Source organism: Trachurus trachurus, assembly GCF_905171665.1.
Source record: "Trachurus trachurus genome assembly, chromosome: 5".
Classification (NCBI taxonomy): domain Eukaryota; kingdom Metazoa; phylum Chordata; class Actinopteri; order Carangiformes; family Carangidae; genus Trachurus; species Trachurus trachurus.
This window is the reverse complement of record NC_139896.1, coordinates 33304964-33323026: the sequence shown is the minus strand read 5'-3', so window position 1 is coordinate 33323026 and position 18063 is coordinate 33304964. Positions and strand designations below refer to the sequence as shown.

The window sequence follows — 18063 nt, the reverse complement described above, 5'->3', positions numbered from 1 at the left end:
GCCCGCCCACATAACTCAGTACACTACAGCTTATTTGAGGCTGCCAGTGTGAGTAATGGTGGGCAGCGTAGCATTTATCTACCAGCACAAACACTCGTGGCATCTTGTTTACCTCACTTAAGACTTGCCAAAGAAGCAAACAGTTGACTGCATACAATAGTACAGCAAGGTACCGAATAGATGCCTGGATGCAATGCATGTTTGCGTGTGTCTCAAGGACTTGTTTAATATACAGTCATACATTTATATTTATTTCCTTTTTATCTATATGTTTATGTGGGCATACTGACATTTCTTTCTTTCCATTTTAATTTCTTGCCTCCTGAGAAAATGATGTACAGTACAGTATGTAGCCTGACCTCAGATGTGAAAGAGCAGGCTGAACCTTTATGATTGAAATTAGACGAACAAGAGGTCGACCGATGTATAATTACCCAATGAACAAACATCATTTTTCCACCTTTTCACCCTTGTGACATTTAAGTGACACATCTCCTTGTGTTCTTTTAAATAGGTAATAAGGAGTTTGTTCGGTTTGATTAATATGCAAGTGGGGAAAAAAAACTTTTTTACACTGTGTTTCTGACAGATTTGTCTCCTAATTGGTCCCAGACCAGAAGCACTGTATTTATGGTTTAGACATTCTGTGTAAAGATGCCTTGTGTGGAATTAATTTAATACATTAGAAAGTTAGAGCTCTCTGCTGCATGCCTGGAGGCGAGGTGTCCCCTGAGAGATCCTCTGTCACCTTTATTATGATTCCACTATGCTCTTAATCTTTCACACAAGCTCGCTGAGATTTGGTGCTATGAATGGCAGGGTGAACTTGAAAGTGTTGCTGAAGTCAGGGTGAGTGAAGCACTCCTATGAAGTCACAGTGTAAGAATAATGATAAGTTCCTGGAAATCATTTTTCAACTTATTGTCTCTTTTGTGGGTCTCACTGTATACTGTATGTAGTAAAAATGCAAAACTGGCTTTAGAATAAAATGATTACACCACTGCAATAAGTGATGTAACCAGTGACTATCTGGTATTTTTCATCAATGAGTTACTTCCCACCACTTACTACATCAATCAGGTATCAGAACTGTTGTTGATTCATTCTCTGGATGGATTTTTAACGCAGATGTTCATTGTCATTTTCCCTCACCTGCAGCTCATCAAGGAAATAGTCTGTGTACATATAAAAGAATGGATTTCCACTGTAACACTGGGAGACCCTCAGACTGCTGAGGCTTCTTATTAACTTTAACTCAACATTAAGGCAGAGCCTTTTAAAGACCGTTTAAAGTACAATAGATTTTAATTAAACCAGTGGTTTCCAATCTTTTTGGCTTCTAACAGCTCCACCTCCCTTTCTTAACTTATCACTTGGTTTCCTTTCAATGAATGTTCAAATGAGTCAAAATCTCACCAAAAATCAAAGATGGATAAAATCTTTAAAAAAAACCTTTATAAAACCTGAGGACTGTGTATCAGAACTTCTGTTTTTTCTTCTTTCTTACTCCCCCCCCCCCCCCCCCATAAATTATCTCACAATTTCCTGCTGTCCCTCTACAGTATGTAGAACTTTACATTCTTCAGTCTTAAGGCCCTTACACACCAGGGATGTATAGACTGTATGTAATTCGCACATCAGATTTTTTTTCAAACTCTGGTTTTCATCATGAGTCCTTCAAACTGACTGAAAATGCGTCATCATTTTGGTTTATAATTGTTGCTGCGTCCGTCACATATTCACATCACCGGCGAATATTTCACATTTCATTCACAATTCATCACGTCCCCATGGTGTGTAAGGGCCTTTAATCATATAATATAAACATATATATATATATATATATATATATATATATATATAATATTTTATATATATATATATATTTTATATAGCCTACATACTTTTACTCTAGGACTTTTCGTGCAATACTTTTACTAGCATTTAAGCAAAATGCTTAAATTTACACTGGAACTTTTACTTTAGGGTCTTCCTCTTCCGCTTCCTCTGCCACTACCAATAACTCAACATATGGTTATGTTTGTATTCTTTAAAAGGCACCTTTTTTGATACTATTTACGTATGGCTGTTTTTTTCCCTGCAGTTCAGTCCATTCAATACAGTTTGTAATTACCTCTCTGGTACTTTTCATTATCAGTGGCAGAGTCCGCCACCCTGCACCAGAATCAAATTACCAACCAGAACTCAAATCCATAATTGTATAATTATGGAAAATATGAACCTGTCCTTTAACTATTAATGAGGACCTCCATTCCCAAAAGAATGTTAAATTAAGTTTCATCGCAGTCACTTTTACAGGTTTGCTTCTCCAAACAGGACTACAGACTGAGAGATTTAAAGCCTGTTTACTTGTTTTCAGAAGTCCCGTGATTTTAGTATTCATTATTGAGAATGATCTGCTGAGTAAACACTGAACAGGACAATGTGTGGGCGGTTGTGCTGCACCTGAGTTGACCCTTACCAAGGTTATGATGTGACCTTGAGGCTTGGAGTGCCAAAAAAGTCCAGTAAGTCCATTTCCCTGCCAAGGAGTGACATGTTTCAACTGGCAACTTTCTGTAATTTAAAGCAACCACGCTGCTGTTTCAGAGCAGAGAGCTGTTGATTGAGGTCAGTGTGTTGGAGATTTGTCGTTTCTCAAATAAAGAGATGGAAACCATTTGAAAAGTCATGGATGCATCTCCATAGCAGAATAGAACAACCCTTTCCTAAAGGCTGGCACACATTACAGGATTCTTCAAACCTTCACAGATTAGGAGACCACACACTTGATGATAACAAAAGACAGATCGCACAAGATCTCTCTCTTCTGATCTTATAGTGTGTGGTGTGCACTACGGAGCACATCACACACTAACTGATTCTTCAGCACAGTATCCGGTTCTTCACGCTCAATATTCCAAATCTCTCGTGGTATTGTGCCTCCTCTATTACAGTTTTTCTCCATTGGTTTGGCTCATTTTTTCAACAGAAATTACATTCTCAAAACAACATGGACAAACCTCCAAACTACTTGGCAAATGTTCACAAAAGAATTGTATTTCTCATTAATTTAATCACATTGTAGCCTAAATGTCTTCGTACATCTTTGCAAATGATTAAGTACAGGTACGGTAATGTGTGATGTCAAACCTTATAGGCTACTCTTACCCTAAAATCCTGTTTTTATTATTTTATTATTTATTTATTTTTTCAGTTTTATACACAATTGTATTCTGTTAGCTAGACAAAAAAAGCAACTATGGTCTTATTATTTATTGGTTTTGCTCTTTTTTATCTGTTGTGCTTTCTTACTGAATGTTGATTTGTTCACTGTTTTTTGTGTAAAGCACTTTGGTCAACTTGGTTGTTTTAAATGTGCTCTATAAATAAATTGGAAATTGGAAAAAAAAACTAGTCCAGTAACTATTGTCAATGAAGGACTGGGCTAAGACATAGAGGTGGACATGAGGGATATTTCAGTGTTTCTCTTCTATAAAACACATTCTACATCTGGGGGCAGAGCTCTGTGGGAAACAGTCGGGGAGAACCAGCTGGACAGGGAACCAGGATTTGACACAACACCGACAAGCACTGAGAGCCAGGTAGCATGTTACTGCAGGAGAAGCAGGTCCGTGCAGCTGATCGATTCTGAGTCTGTTCTTATCACATGACATGCAGTGCGCTTGCTGCCTCCCAAAAAGTTGAGCCTTTTCATCTGTGCACCGCGGACATGCACGAAAAAAAAAAAACCGCGACGCATCGTCTGCCGCCGCTACGGCTTCACTTTGGTTGTGAAAGCGTTAAACACCGGCCTGTGCGCAGCCAATGGGCGTCTGATACGTCATCACGTAGCATGCAGTGTTCATGGGAGATGTAGTAAGTGCTGCCAGGGGGACAAATGACTGAGAACAGTAGAGCGGCTCTGACCGTCATGATTGCCTCATACACCACCGGCCAAACTGGCTAGTATGTCTTTATTAACACCCGCCAAAATGATTTTTAACCCACATTTGGCGGGTTGGCGGGTGTTAATTTAGAACCCTGCTCTTAACACACCCCACACCACAGGAAAATCAGACACGATGTCGTTTGCAAACATCAGACAATCGGGCCTTTGCTGGCTTTGATCGGAAGCGGGAGTTTGGGACAATAATCGGCCTGATTATCCTGTAGTGTGTACCCGCCATTACCTGTGCTACAGTACTGTATTTGTGTGTGCGTGCGTGTGTGTTACAGTCTTTTGTATTAAACGCTGTAAAGGATAGAAATGCCAAGGTGAATGTGTTATGTAAATTCTGAACCCTGAATAATGAGTTTGAGTGTGGAACCATTCTATCCTCACACACAATAGGCAGCAGCACTGAGAGCATCTACAGCTACAGCCCCAACAATGATGATCCTCATCACTAACCAAGGACAGTCGTTTGCAGTTGGTGAAAACTATCAGTTGATGCATGTTCAAGGCTAACACAAGCATTCTGCGAGTGTTGATGTTCAGTATTTCCACTAAGAAACCAATATCCAAAAAAGAAATTTTCTGTGCCTTTCTGCGGCAAAAATCATTCCATTTTCTTTTCTTGAAAAAATAATCTGACCTTTTATTCCATACTGTTAGTGTTATCTGGATTTTCAACACAATAAATTCAATAGAGACTTTTATACTGGCATTGTTTAAAAGATGGGTATCGTGTGCTGGGCTTTGTGTGTGTGCCCCCATTAGCCTTTCATGAAGCTTTGTGTGCCCTCCTGCCTGTCATACCATAAAACACCAAAAAAAGGCCTGGACGTTTATTTGCTTAAATCGCTCAAATCAACAGGCGTTTGTTAGGGACCTGCCTTTATTAATAGTGTGTCTCCATTCAACCTAAACCTCACTAGATATAATAACTACTGGATCTCCTTCTGGGGAAAGAGAGGCTTCACTCCATGGTAGCAGGCGGCGGTGGAACAATACATGTTTCTCGAGACATTGAAGACGGTCGGGGCAGACTCGTTTTCTGTCTCGCTGACCTCTGCGGCCCTGGCCCGCACAGGTACCAGGAGACCGAGACCCCCTGTCATGTCGGTCCTCTGCCCTTCTTGATCCGCCACATGTTGCAAAAACCCCATGGACGCCCAGTCTCTCCACTCCTCTCCCACACAGTCAGTACATTTACATGCAGAGCTTAATCGAGCTATGCTCAAAATTCGATTTTGGCATCTAATCGGTCTTTTGTCCTTGTCTCAATTTACATGCAACTGAGAAAATCAAATAACTGACGGGGTCCGCCCCCTCATGCGGCGTCACCCGTTGTTTCAGCGGGTTAATACGCCGCCCTGTCCTGTTGACTTTTCTGTCACCTCGTAAAGATCTGAATATAAACAACTAAATAAGCTTAACTCATTGAGTGCCAACCACGTAATTTCTCGTTTTTCGTTCCCATGCGTTGAGTGCCGAAAACGTAATTTTACGTTTTTTGCTTTTTTTTTAAATTATGAAAATAGACACTTTAATACACATTATATGTAAATTTGGGGACTCTACGACGAGGAGAACTGAAATAGATGACGATCAAAGTCACATGACAGCTCATGATCTGGAAGTTTTTATCATAACTCGGCTTCTGCAAACGAGTTCTGCATGCAGATGCAGCAGCTGCTGCAGCGCAGCTGCTCTGCTCTCACCCGCGCTGCTGCTCCAGCTGCTCGAGCTGCTCGGAGCTGAACCAGGAAGCTCTCAGCCGACAGTCCGCCCGGTCTTCAGCTGGAGCAACACCGTGTCCTCCCCAAAGTCCTCCCGCGGTAAAATCTGATGGTCTCTGGGCCAAAGCAGACCGGCATCACCGACCCGTACCACAGCAGGACCGCGACCACCGGCGGGACCGGTCTTCCCGAGCCGCGGTGGCCGACTGACCCTCACGCTCCGCGGGGAGAAGCTGTGACACGGCACGGTGCGTCTGTGTTATTGTTGTTTAGTGGCGCCCCCCCCGCCCCCGATGGTGGTTTTGTGAATAGAACAACAACTGTTGTATATATTTATCTTATACGAGCCCTTTGATCCAGAAATGCGAGTGTCAGAAGAGCGACAGACACAAACAGCGCACCTTTCATAAAAGACGCTCTATCTCCTTTTCTAGAAAAAAAGGAGGGATTTTGGTGAAACCCAGCCATGTTTAGCTTGACTTTTCTCAGGAACAGAGGCACGTAGAAACAAACGGTTTGTGGCCACTTGAAGCATTAAAGTAAACCTTTCAATTGAGCCACAGTATGTGTTGGTGGCAATAATATAGAATACACTGTGGCTCTACATAAAAAGTCAAAAATGGTCTAAATTGCCGGTACACTTGACTAAAACTTTGGAAAGGAGCGCGGCACTCAATGAGTTAATAAATTCTCAACTGCAGTTCCCGACCAGACGCGCCTGTCTGGGCCGGATTCACGCTGAGAATAGGGTAAGGGCTTCCTCTCTCTCTCTCTCTCTCTCTCTCTCTCTCTCTCTCTTTTAATAAAAGACTCCTGCTGGTTGCGCTGTGTGAAATGCATTGAATGCGCATTGAAATGCGCTGATGTTGGGTTTTTTTCTTTACTTTGCGGGGTTCGGGCGGCTTCTCTGCTCCACTTTGTGCCGTCTCTACGGTTGTGGAGCATGCGCACATGAATTGTCCAGCTTCAGTCCGACTAAGGCGTATACATGACGGAGAAAATCGAATTCCAATCGCATGATCTGGGTGTCTTAATCGGAGTTCTCCAACTCCGATTTCAGTCGGACTAAGGTGTTTACATGCACTTCAGTTGTCCAGTTATAGTCGGATTAAGGCAATAATTCGTTTTATTTTTCAAGTGTCATGTAAATGTACTGAGTGTTGGCTCACTCCACTGTCCGTTTTTTTGTTTTTTTTAAGGGAATGAAGTAACTAATAATAATGCAACATAAACTAACTAAGAACAGTAAATTGTTAACCCTACTTTTAAAAGGAGTAATAAGTCATTTACTGTAAAACAAGGAGCGAGCTGAGCCGAGCCGACACGGTGCAGCCCAGGAGAGGTGCTGAAGTGCGGATGAGAGGAGTGGACAGACCGGGCAGGAGCAACCAGCTGAGAGGCGTCTCGTCAGTCCTCGACCATCTTTAATGTCTCGAGACACCCTTTTCAATTTGTTTAAGGTTATTTGTTTGTGTTTAGGCAGGCTATATTTGCATAGAATAATTTTTGGCAACCAGAAAAACAATGTTTGACCCGGCGCTTATTTGGGATGGGTTTTTAATACAAAAAATATTTTGCTACACCCGGCGGTTAATTGGGACCGGCGGCAAATTGGGACTCGACCATTATTTGAAGTTTTACAGTATGTTGATGTGCTCACCTGCTGAAAGGATATATGCTCAGGTGATGAGGTCACCCATAATCCATACTGTACGTCAAAGCATGTAAAAAGGCACAGGATGGAAAAGGAAATCTGTTAACATGGCACTCATTCTTGGCCTCTCCAGCTTTTAATTAGTATGTGTAGTCCGTTTTATCAAAGTGATCACACTTCATCAAGATCACCAGTCTCTGCTGTTTGTATTTGTAGATTGAGCTGTGTTTGTGTGTGGGTGAGTGTTGGATCATGAATGAGCGTGTGTTTTTTGTGTAATGGCTATTCATATCTAGCTGACACATAAAACAAATTGCACTCTCTTTACTTCTAAATCAATTTCACTTTTTTATTTCCATTTCACACAAAGCAGCAAACTTTCATCATCAGATAGTAAACAAGATGCCGGAATACATCTCTTGCTTTATTCGTTTTCTGCATATCAAAGCTTTTCACAGCAAACATCCATACAGTACTGTACACACACAGCGGACCAGTTTATTGTGCACTCATCATCATTCTAAACTCAACCTGAGCTGAGACTCTGAGTAGCAAAATGATAAGTTCTGATGATGACAATTGAAACAAAAGGCAGACAACATTTTGATCAAATTCATACAGATTTTCAAAGAGAACATGCACTCATTGATATGCTGAATCATTCACACACACACACAGACACAAATACTCACACACGTACTTACTGCCTTTGATCTTGTCTCACCGTTATGACCTGCCTCTCTGCGTCCTCTCCGTGTCTGCGTGAGCCCAGACAGCGCAGCACAGCAGTTCTGGGTAATGGGCTGTAGCTGAGGGAGATGAGGTGGGGGTGGGGGGGGACTGGCTGGCTGTATAATCAGCCGCTTTCACTGTCCAGGAACAGGGGTGTTAAATCAACCTCAGGTGGCTGATAAAAGGGATCTGGATTGAATCTCAGCGAGGTCCGCTCCCCGCGGCTGCCTGCTGGCGCTGGCGCAGTCGGAGCCGAGCGGATACACAGCCATTGGCATCAGTGGGACAGGACCCAAAAGATTGATGAGGAAGGAGGAAGCCCTCTCTCACCCCTATCCTTCTCTCCCTAACTATCTCTCTCGTCCCCTCATCCCCATGAGTCTCCCAGGGGGAACAGCTATTTTGAGAAACACAGGCTCTGTGTATGAAAGGGAATTATCTGTTCCAACTATAATCTGATACACGACACAGGCACAATGGATGAGAGCGGCCGCTTATACCTGCGACGTGACAGGTGCACTGGAAGCAAAGGTTCACTGGCACGCCACCGGCTCTCCCAAGTCTCCCACGCCTCTAAAAACATTATTAACCCAATAATGAGAGAAATATTAATGAGGTGTGCATTGAAATCTGACTCTGGTTTTATAATTAGAGTGATTCTCCCAGTTGTAGAGTCCTGGTCCTGGACGGAGGCTTGTTCTGTAGCAGAAAGTGAGAAAATGTTGTTATGCATGTAGGTCATGTTCCCATCTCTGCCTTAATCAGTGGCTATATATAATCTGCTTTTTTCTTCAGAGAGACTTTTAGCTCGCTCCCCTCTGTGTTCTCTGCTCAACATCTCCATTAGACAAAGTGGACTGGGCCTAGGGGCCAAAGGCAGGATGAGAGAGGTCAGACGAATCGTGCTTCAGGTTCACAAAACCTCCGTGGTGTGAGTTTGGTCGAAACGAGTAGAAGGTGGCTGAGATACTTCGTTTGATTCACTGTTGCTTCGGTTTTGGTTCTGCCTCCACATTCAGAAAAAACACATCACGTCATACACATGCTCATTAAGGTACTGGAACTAATTTAACTTAAACTTATTTTCATTATTGATTAATCGAGCAATACATTTTCCAGTCAATCTATCCAGAGTTAATTTTATACTTTGTCTGTGTAGCCATGCGAGTCCATGTAATTTACAGACATATTTCTGTTCATGCATACGCCCAGTGCGGGGTAGTACTAATGGTGTTACAGCAGGACAAAGTCTGCAGACTGGAGGGTTTAAGTCGTTCCCTTACCTTTGCCAAATCATTTCTACTCAAACCATTATGATTTCCAAACTCAAACCTAGTCATTTTTGTCCTTTAATGAAACCTCAACCATAGCAGCATCACATTTAAAAAAAAAAAAAAAGTTTTTATTTTTGCTGAAATGATGGAGGGAAATTACCAGAGGTGTCATGTCATTTGAAGGACTTGTTGAACACGACACTGTCAAATTTGGGGCAATGTTGCCTGGAAATCATTTAATTAATGTTCATCAAAATGTCACTCAGTGAAAAAAACAAAAAAAAACCTGTCTCTTTCTCCAAACAACACTCCAAAACCCAGAGCTATTCAATTGACTGCATTATGGAAGGCAGAAAGACAGAACGTTTGAGAAGCTGGAGCCAGTGAAATGTTTGGCATTTGGCCTCATTTATGACTAATCACTTCTCATTTATTATTGGTGGGGGTTTTTTTTTGCCAATTGACAAATAAATGAATCGACTCATCATATCAACACTCTGAAGCGTACACATGTATTCTTCCATAGAAACAGATGAAACATACTCATACAGGCTTTTTTAGTCTTGTGCGTCAGCTTTGCTAACCTGACACAACAGATGGTTCGTCACACAGAACCATCTGTGAAGGCTTTGTTTGGGAAAGCGTTGGTGGGGGTGGGGTGGGGGGGCTCGAAACATACCAGGTAGGTAACTGGATGAACCACCTGTCAATATGTGATGTTGCAGGAGAGAGCCAAAGAGGAAACACAACAACAAACTGCAGTCTGTGGAGCTTTGAAAGCTAGTTAGCGTGTACAGTATGTAAACAACTCTTGTCATCTTTGCATGGACATTTCAAAGGAGGTTAAATCGAAAGCAACTGGACTAAGTTATTTGTCTAGGAAGACGTTTCACCTCTCATCCAAGAGGCTTCATCAGTTCATGCTCGCATCTGACCAGGCTGGGACTGGTCCAACTATCTGGTGTGGAGACTCACTATTTAACCTCTTGTGTGGGCGTTCACAAGGGTGATGATGTCACTGGTTTCCTTTTGTGCTCCAAGTGCCAACGACAGTTGTTTAAATGACTGTCTTTGATGGAAAGTTGGTTTCGACTTCGTTAGTGCCCTATTGTGTTATAACGACAGTCGTTGGAGGCACTTGCCACTTGTGAACAGTGGTTGTTCTTTGAGGCTAGATTGTTGAATCTCCTGGGAAGGGATGAAAGGGCAGCATTGTAAATTGGAGATAGGTGGTGTCTGAGACCTCCTCCCCTGTTGAGGGATGGTTTCTCTACTTTTACATAGATGGCTTTTTTGACTCCTCTTTCAAACCATCTGTCCTCTCTGTCTAGGATTTGGACATTGCTGTCCTCAAAGGAGTGGGCTTTCTCCTTGAGATGTAAATGGACAGCAGAGTCCAGGCCTGTCCACAACAACTGTTCACAAGTGGCAAGTGCCTCCAACGACTGTCGTTATAACAACATAGGGCACTAACGAAGTCGAAACCAACTTTCCATCAAAGACAGTCATTTAAACGACTGTCGTTGGCACTTGGAGCACAAAAGGGAACCAGTGACATCGTCACCCTTGTGAAACGCCCACACAAGAGGTTAAATAGTGAGTCTCCACACCAGATAGTTGGACCAGTCCCAGCCTGGTCAGCTGCGTACATGAACTGATGAAGCCTCTTGGATGAGAGGTGAAATGTCTTCCTAGACAAATAACTTAGTCCAGTTGCTTTCGATTTAACCTCCTTTGAAATACTATGACCTGGAAAAATGAGAATAGGCACCGGCCTTTGCATGTTTGACCAGAAACGTCACTCTTATTGAACCAGTCATTTGTCCATAGCAGCCTGTAGTTCCTCAATCGTACAGCTTTGATTGATCCAAACCACTGTGGTTCAGCCACAAACAAATAACTTGGAGCTGTGCAAGGTTACAGCAGCTATTGTTGTTGTTTACTTTCATCTTTGGGAATTGGCGTCTTCAACAAATGATAAGCCGCATACATCTGCGCTCTGTCTTGAAGTTTGTGTTCCTCACGAACACTTTAGAACATGTCAGTGAGGTTAATTGTCCAACTCCAACTACAATAAGAAAGTTTAGAGAAGTTTGGTCACAAGAAGGAAAGCAATAGAGAGCAATAATCTCAGGCCTTGTTTTGATGAAAGGTATTCTTAACTGCATTCTTAGCCTGGCACCCAGTTCTGTGTAAAGGGATTAATTAACACTGGCTAGAACAAAGACTCTCATGTTGAGGGTGAATTAATAGTCTGTTTGAGTCTGTCAGTTTTTGCACCATATAGAGTGTTTGCTTTTTTTTATCGAAATGTGGGATCTATGTGTGAGGAAGAATTGGATCGGTGCAAAGTGTTTTGCCTTTTGATTTGCTATACGTATGCAAGCAAATCTCTATATTTTCCTAGCATTTGTGTGCCGGAGACATCATATCTATAAAGCATAATTGGTAGCACAAGGGAGGAGTTTGGATGGCATTCAGAAAAGAAATAAATGCCAATTAATTCTGGAATGACATACATTGTTTTTGTTAATAATTCAGGATCTCTGTGCCAAGATGAAACAGAACTGGGATGTAGCGCTGCATAGGTCCTAAGTGGGAATATTCTTTCACACAAATCATCAGAGGTTTCATATCATGGTGGTTTTCTATGGCAGCCTGCTTTCAGTAAGAAATAATGGGCTATTTTGCTGCTTTGCCGAACCCATGGGGTCAAAATGAGCGCAGCTTGTAGGAAATTAGAAATATTCCTGCCTTTATCAGACCAAGTTCCACTTGGAGCCAATTTCCCAACACAAGACCTTTTTAATAGAAACCTTTCTAACGATAGCTGTGGAATTTAATTTAGCTCCAACATGGATTTATTTAACACCTAAACTCATTTAAAAATAATTAAACTTAGAAAGGATAGTGGTGTCCAGAAAGCTTAACGACCTCTGCTCTTTCACGCTATTTCTCTTTCTTTTTTTTTTACCAGTCTTATCCGAGCATACACATAGACACACACACACACATCCTGCATTTAACCTGCATTGTTGCCATCAGTTCTCCTTTCAGAGTGAAGCAGCATCACCGCATGTGCACAAAAATCACTGGTCCAATTACTGACCCCCAAAATCACCGCTCCCCAGAGTTTGAACCTGTCTCTTTCAGTTGGTGCTCAACATGTCGGCTCAGTGCAGCTGAGTCAGTCTGGGGAAATGTTCACTATTATCCTTTTAAAGTGATAGTTCACCCAAAATTCAAATTTCATTATCTACTCACCCTCATGTCAACTAAGAGCTGTGAGAATTTTCAGAGTCCTCCGTTCCTTCTCTGAGTTACGGGGGGGTCCGCGCAGCGGTATTTGTCCATATAATGGTTGTCAATGGATACCAACTTTCTTCATCCAAAAAGACACACCAAATACCTCCATACTGCTCGTCTGTAATGTCCCTCTTGTATTGAAGCCCCAACATGAGAAATTGTTCCGAAAAAAATTAAATAAGTCTATATTTTAAGCTTGTTTGTAGCCGAAGCTCCCAGTGTCTCGGTTCACTGCTCTTCCTGTGTCAGTGCAAATCACGCCAGCGGAACAATTTCTCATGTCGGGGCTTCAATACAAGAGGGACATTACAAACGAGCAGTATGGAGGTATTTGGATGTTTTTGGTGTGTCTTTTTGGACGAAGAAAGTTGGTATCCATTGACAACCATTATATGGACAAATACTGCTGCGCGGACCCCCCCGTAACTCAGAGAAGGCACGGAGGACTCTGAAAATTCTCACAGCTCTTAGTCGACATGAGGGTGAGTAGATAATGAGTGAAATTTGAATTTTGGGTGAACTATCCCTTTAAGCACTTATTGTATCATGCCCACCTCTCCCTTGTACGACCAGCTTATCACCACCACACTGTCCACTGTAGCGTTTTTACCTCTGGACATGGACAGACACTTTTTCGAGCATAAACCTGTCCATTGCGCCCACTCACCATTCTCTCAAGAACAAACAATTTGGAGAATCCCTATATTGACAGGTACAGTAGGTATTATTAAACTTTAATCCTCCTTCAAGCACTATATTTTTTCCTTTTTCATCACCTGTTGTAAACACAGAGGCGAACATGTTAGCAAACAGTCGCTTAATTACACATCCAGCAGAGACAGAACAACAGTATCAAGCCAATAGAGTTGTGTTTCTGGCAATGCAAATGCAAACTCAAGTGTTTCTTCTTCTCCTCTCATCCTGAAGCCGGGCTCTCTGGCTGCCAGATGATTCACTATACGTTCACCAATTAGTTGGGAACTTTGTTGCTGCTGTTTGATGCTGGGTCGCTGGTGCAGATTGGGTTCATCAGAGCTTTCTTGTCTGCCTGCTGTGGCTGAAAACTTCACTGATGAGAGCAGTGGAACTAATCAAAACAATAACACTGTGGGCTGTGAAAACCAAAACTATGAGCTGAAAGATGCTAGAAAAAAGTGAGAGTGAGAGAGCAGACAGTTCATTCAAAATTAACTTGATGTGACGTGAGACACCTTGAACACAACACAATGTCACATAACGACAGTGAACCCATTCCCCCCCTCCTTTAACAAAGTTATTGCACATCAGTTCAATAACTTTGTTTTTAATTCATTTATTCAATTCTTTTTTGTTCCCGTTTATCTGAAATCAAGCAATTCTGGCATCACTGAACAATCCTTCATCCATCTTCAGAGCGATCCAGCTTGAAAAGGCCGTACTGTTTGCTCTCAGTCTCTGCTGCTACTGGACTCCAATTTCTTTTTCTCTTTCATCTTGTTTTGTCTTTCATCTCTTTTCTCTCTCTAGCCCTAATTGTTTAGCACTTTTTTGCCAATATGGTAGGCCTATAATGATTGTTTTTCATACCTGACCTTAGGCGTGAACACACCATACAGACTGCACGGTAAACACCAGCAGCTGAATCAGAACAACATGTGAAGTTACCTGTATTTGTGCTGTTATATGTATTGTGCATTTTATCCTTGTTGTAAAGCACTTTGTGATTTTATCTATGAAAAGCTGCTGCTCTATAAATTAAATTTACTTACTTACTTACTTAATATGCACAAATGTTGTCTTTGCACAACCTGAGCAGTAAACAGCCTTCAAGCAGCAGTACCCGTGCTTTGTTGTATAAGAACAAGCTATTATAAACCTGTTGAAGCAACTTTTCCCCCTTTTCTCAACAAATCACATAGTGGTCCTTTAATTGAGATTAAACAAAACTTGTGGTGAGAGGAGTGACAGCCTTTTTTTTTGCATCTGATTTTGTTTCATGTCGGCTCACTTCACAAAGTCTTTTCCGCTTAATCAAGAGCTGTTAGTGACTCTAATCTTTCTTCTTGCTCATGAAACACAGACAGACAGGGCTGTGAGTGTCTGTGTGTGTGTGTGTGTTTAATGAGGGTGGTGCCAATTTTTTTTCTAACAAGAAGCAACAGTACATTTTGATTAGAGAAACACATGACACTTATTTCAACCTTTTCTTTCCCACGGTGCACTTTTTGAAGTTGTCCTCTTGAGTTACATAAGATGGTGTTTAGTTGCCTGCTTTACAAATTAGTGAAACTGCCTGTGACATGTTTCCTGCGGCTCCTGTATGATCTCGCTGTCAGTGAGAACAGCACCAGGCCGTTGCCCACAGTCAGGGTGGAGGTAGAGCACTGGCACGGGTCTTCATGCCAGATAAGTCTGTGTATGTCATTGAATTTGGCACGTTAAGGGAGTGGTTCTCAACCTTTTTGAGTCGCGACCCCCGAACATGCATGTTTGAGAGTCGCTCGTCGTCCTTCTAACGTCCGGTCGGACGCTATATTAATTAATTAATTTTGCATATTTATATTTTTCCAAAATGATTTGGCGACCCCCAGAAATCATCTCGCGACCCCAACTGGGGTCGGGACCCCAAGGTTGAGAATGGCTGCGCTAAGGTCAACAGAGTGAGGGGAAAGTGTTCAGAAAAGACATGACATAGAGGGTCAAGGGAAAGTCAAGAGTCAGGAGAGGTTCTAAAATCTGTAAAAGAAGAATGAGAGTTTTAAAAATTGACAGTATAAAAACAACCCAACAACATGTCACTGAGAGGAAATGGGAAAGGAGATGGATGAGACAAGGTAAGAACAAGGAAAGGCAAGAGAGTAGGGGGGAGAGGGAGGCTGAAAGGGAAAGGAAGTGAGTGAATGTCAAATAAAAGAAAAAAGAAATGGGAGGAAGGCAGTGAGGAAGTGAGAAGATGGGATGTTATCTTGTACAGTTTCTAACATGCTATCTCAAGATGTTTGTATCAGGGCACAAAGAAGAACCTTGAATGACAAGACACGCTCTTTGCTGCGAATGAGTGGGATATTTTTAGATGCTCTGCCCTTATCTCACTATACAGCCGGTAAGGGTTTGGCTGAGAGAAAAGGTAAAGAAAATGTACTAATAACCTTCAGCGTGCTGTGAAGGAGGATATAGGGCGGGAAAGTGTAGTGGTGCAATTATACTTTCACTGTTACTCCGAGGAGTGTCAAAGCTCACTGATCATGCAGTCGAATAGAAATGAAGAGCTTAAAATGCAAAAGGGGGAAAAAATAAACTTTTACTGTCCATCACTTTAGAAAAAAAAAAAAAAAAAGTCAATCTTATAAAATGGTGTGTGTGTGTGTTGTCTACCTTAGCCCAGATGCATTTAAATTCCAGACATTCTAAATAATGACAGCAGCATCTTTATTCTTGTTTTCCATTACTGTGTGAAATACAGCTGCATAATACTGCTCCATTTCTGTTACAAGCCATTAAAGATAATAATAGCAATAATAATGGATTACATTTATATAGCAAAGTTAATAATGAGGACATGTGAACTATGGACCCAAAATTGAGACTTTCAGAGACAAACAAGCGTTGTCTCAAACAAACAGACAAGCTTTTAGCACATCAGGGAGATGGACAACCATACTCCGGACGACTAACTAATGGGCAACCAGGCCAACTGGAGAAATTGGAGGACATTTGAACTTGCACAAACAGTTCAGAGTCAAAAGTCGCTGAACTCGTAGGAACCCCTCAGGCACACGTGACGCAACGCATCATGAGATAAAACCAAACTCCAGAGCGCACAGTACAGTAGCTGCAAGTGCACAACTCACCGGTGCAAGAGTGCGTCTCTGCTCTGCAAGCACAACTACAGCTCACTCGACTCTCACGACAGACTCACAAAGTTTGAATACTGCCCTCCAAAACTTTCAGAAGACCCCGCGTCCCCGATATAATGGCAGGAAGAACACTGCTATTTGAATAATAGTCATCATAAATTGCAAGCCACATTCCAGTCCCCAGTAGTGACCAGCAGTTATATACATATATTATTCTGAAAATAAATCTCTTTATCTACACTCAGTCACTGTCCTATTGTGTTCCTCTGAAGTACAGACTGTAGATCCATTGAATCATCACAACTCCTGAGATTAGACTGATGGTATTAATCAAAAAGATGATTCAATTAAATCCCCCTCACTGATGAGGAGTGCCACTCATCAACGGGGAGTTTTAAAAATACAAATGTAGCATTCACGCAGCAGCTTCCTCTTCACTTTGCCTGTAAATATCAATTTATTTGTTTTTTTTTAGATCGGCCGATGCCTAAAACGTGTAGGTCACCTGACATTTACTTGAATCAAGAATTCATTTCTTTCCCTCTGCATCAGAATTGAAAGAGATGATGTGGCTGCGTTTCATTCATGAAGCAAGATATGAGATCCGATAACCACAATGAGCTTTCTGATTGGATGGAAAAAACAATCAGTGTCTCTGAGTTTGTTGTAATGAAGATGCAGAGTACATTCATATTGAAGAGGGGAGTGGCGGGGCGGTGTTACATTTCTATTATTTCGCCCTTGGTGATTGACATACAACAGAAAGGTTACTACGCTGGTTTATTTAACTGACCCGAGGAGTTATTTAACCCTCCTGTTGTCCTCCTGGGTCAAGGAGGAAGGAAGGACGAAGGGAAAGAAGGAAGGAAGGAAGGAAGGAAGCAAGGACAAAGAGAAAGAGAAAGATGGGAGGAAAGAAGGAAGGGGGGAAAGGAAGGAAAGATAGAAGGAGGGAGGAAGGAAGGAATTTATGGGAATTCCTATGGGAATTTAAGGAAGGAAGAAGTAAGTACGAAGGGAAGGAAGGGAGGGAGGGGGAAAGGATTGTGGAAAGAAGGAAGGAAAGAAAGATGGAGGGAGGGAACAGATTCGTTCAAGGAAGGAAGAAGGGAAAGAAGGAAGGGAAAATGGAGTGATAGGGAACAGATCAGGTCAATTGGGTCAAAAAGGAAGGAAGAAGGGGAAGGGAGGGAGGGGAATAGGATTGTGGAAAGAAGGAAGGAAAGAAAGATGGAGGGAGGGAGGGAACAGATTCGTTCAAGGAAGGAAGAAGGGAACGAAGGAAGGGAAAAGGGAAGGGAAGAAAAATGGAGGGATAGGGAACAGATCAGGTCAATTGGATCAAAAGAGGAAGGAAGAAGAAGGAAGGACGAAGGGAAGGAAGGAAGGAAAGAATGAAGGATGGAGGAAGGGAACAGATTGGGACCCAGAAGGACAACAGGAGGGTTAATTTGTACTGTTGTACTGTGTTAGATTGGCATCATCCCATACAACATTGAAATGTTCATGACAAGATATCATAGGAAGACTTTAATAATAAGCTGTTCTTGTTTTTCAGTCTGTTTGTGGTTGGATA

General features: G+C 42.0%; 1 protein-coding gene across 1 annotated transcript in view; it reads left to right on the top strand.

Annotated features, from left to right (window-relative positions):
• The window catches only part of LOC310985729 (A-type voltage-gated potassium channel KCND3-like), a gene marked incomplete at both ends in the record, with an annotated part of 90075 nt that overhangs the window by 1330 nt on the left and 70682 nt on the right, over positions 1 to 18063 (top strand). The gene's annotated exons all lie outside the window — the stretch shown is intronic.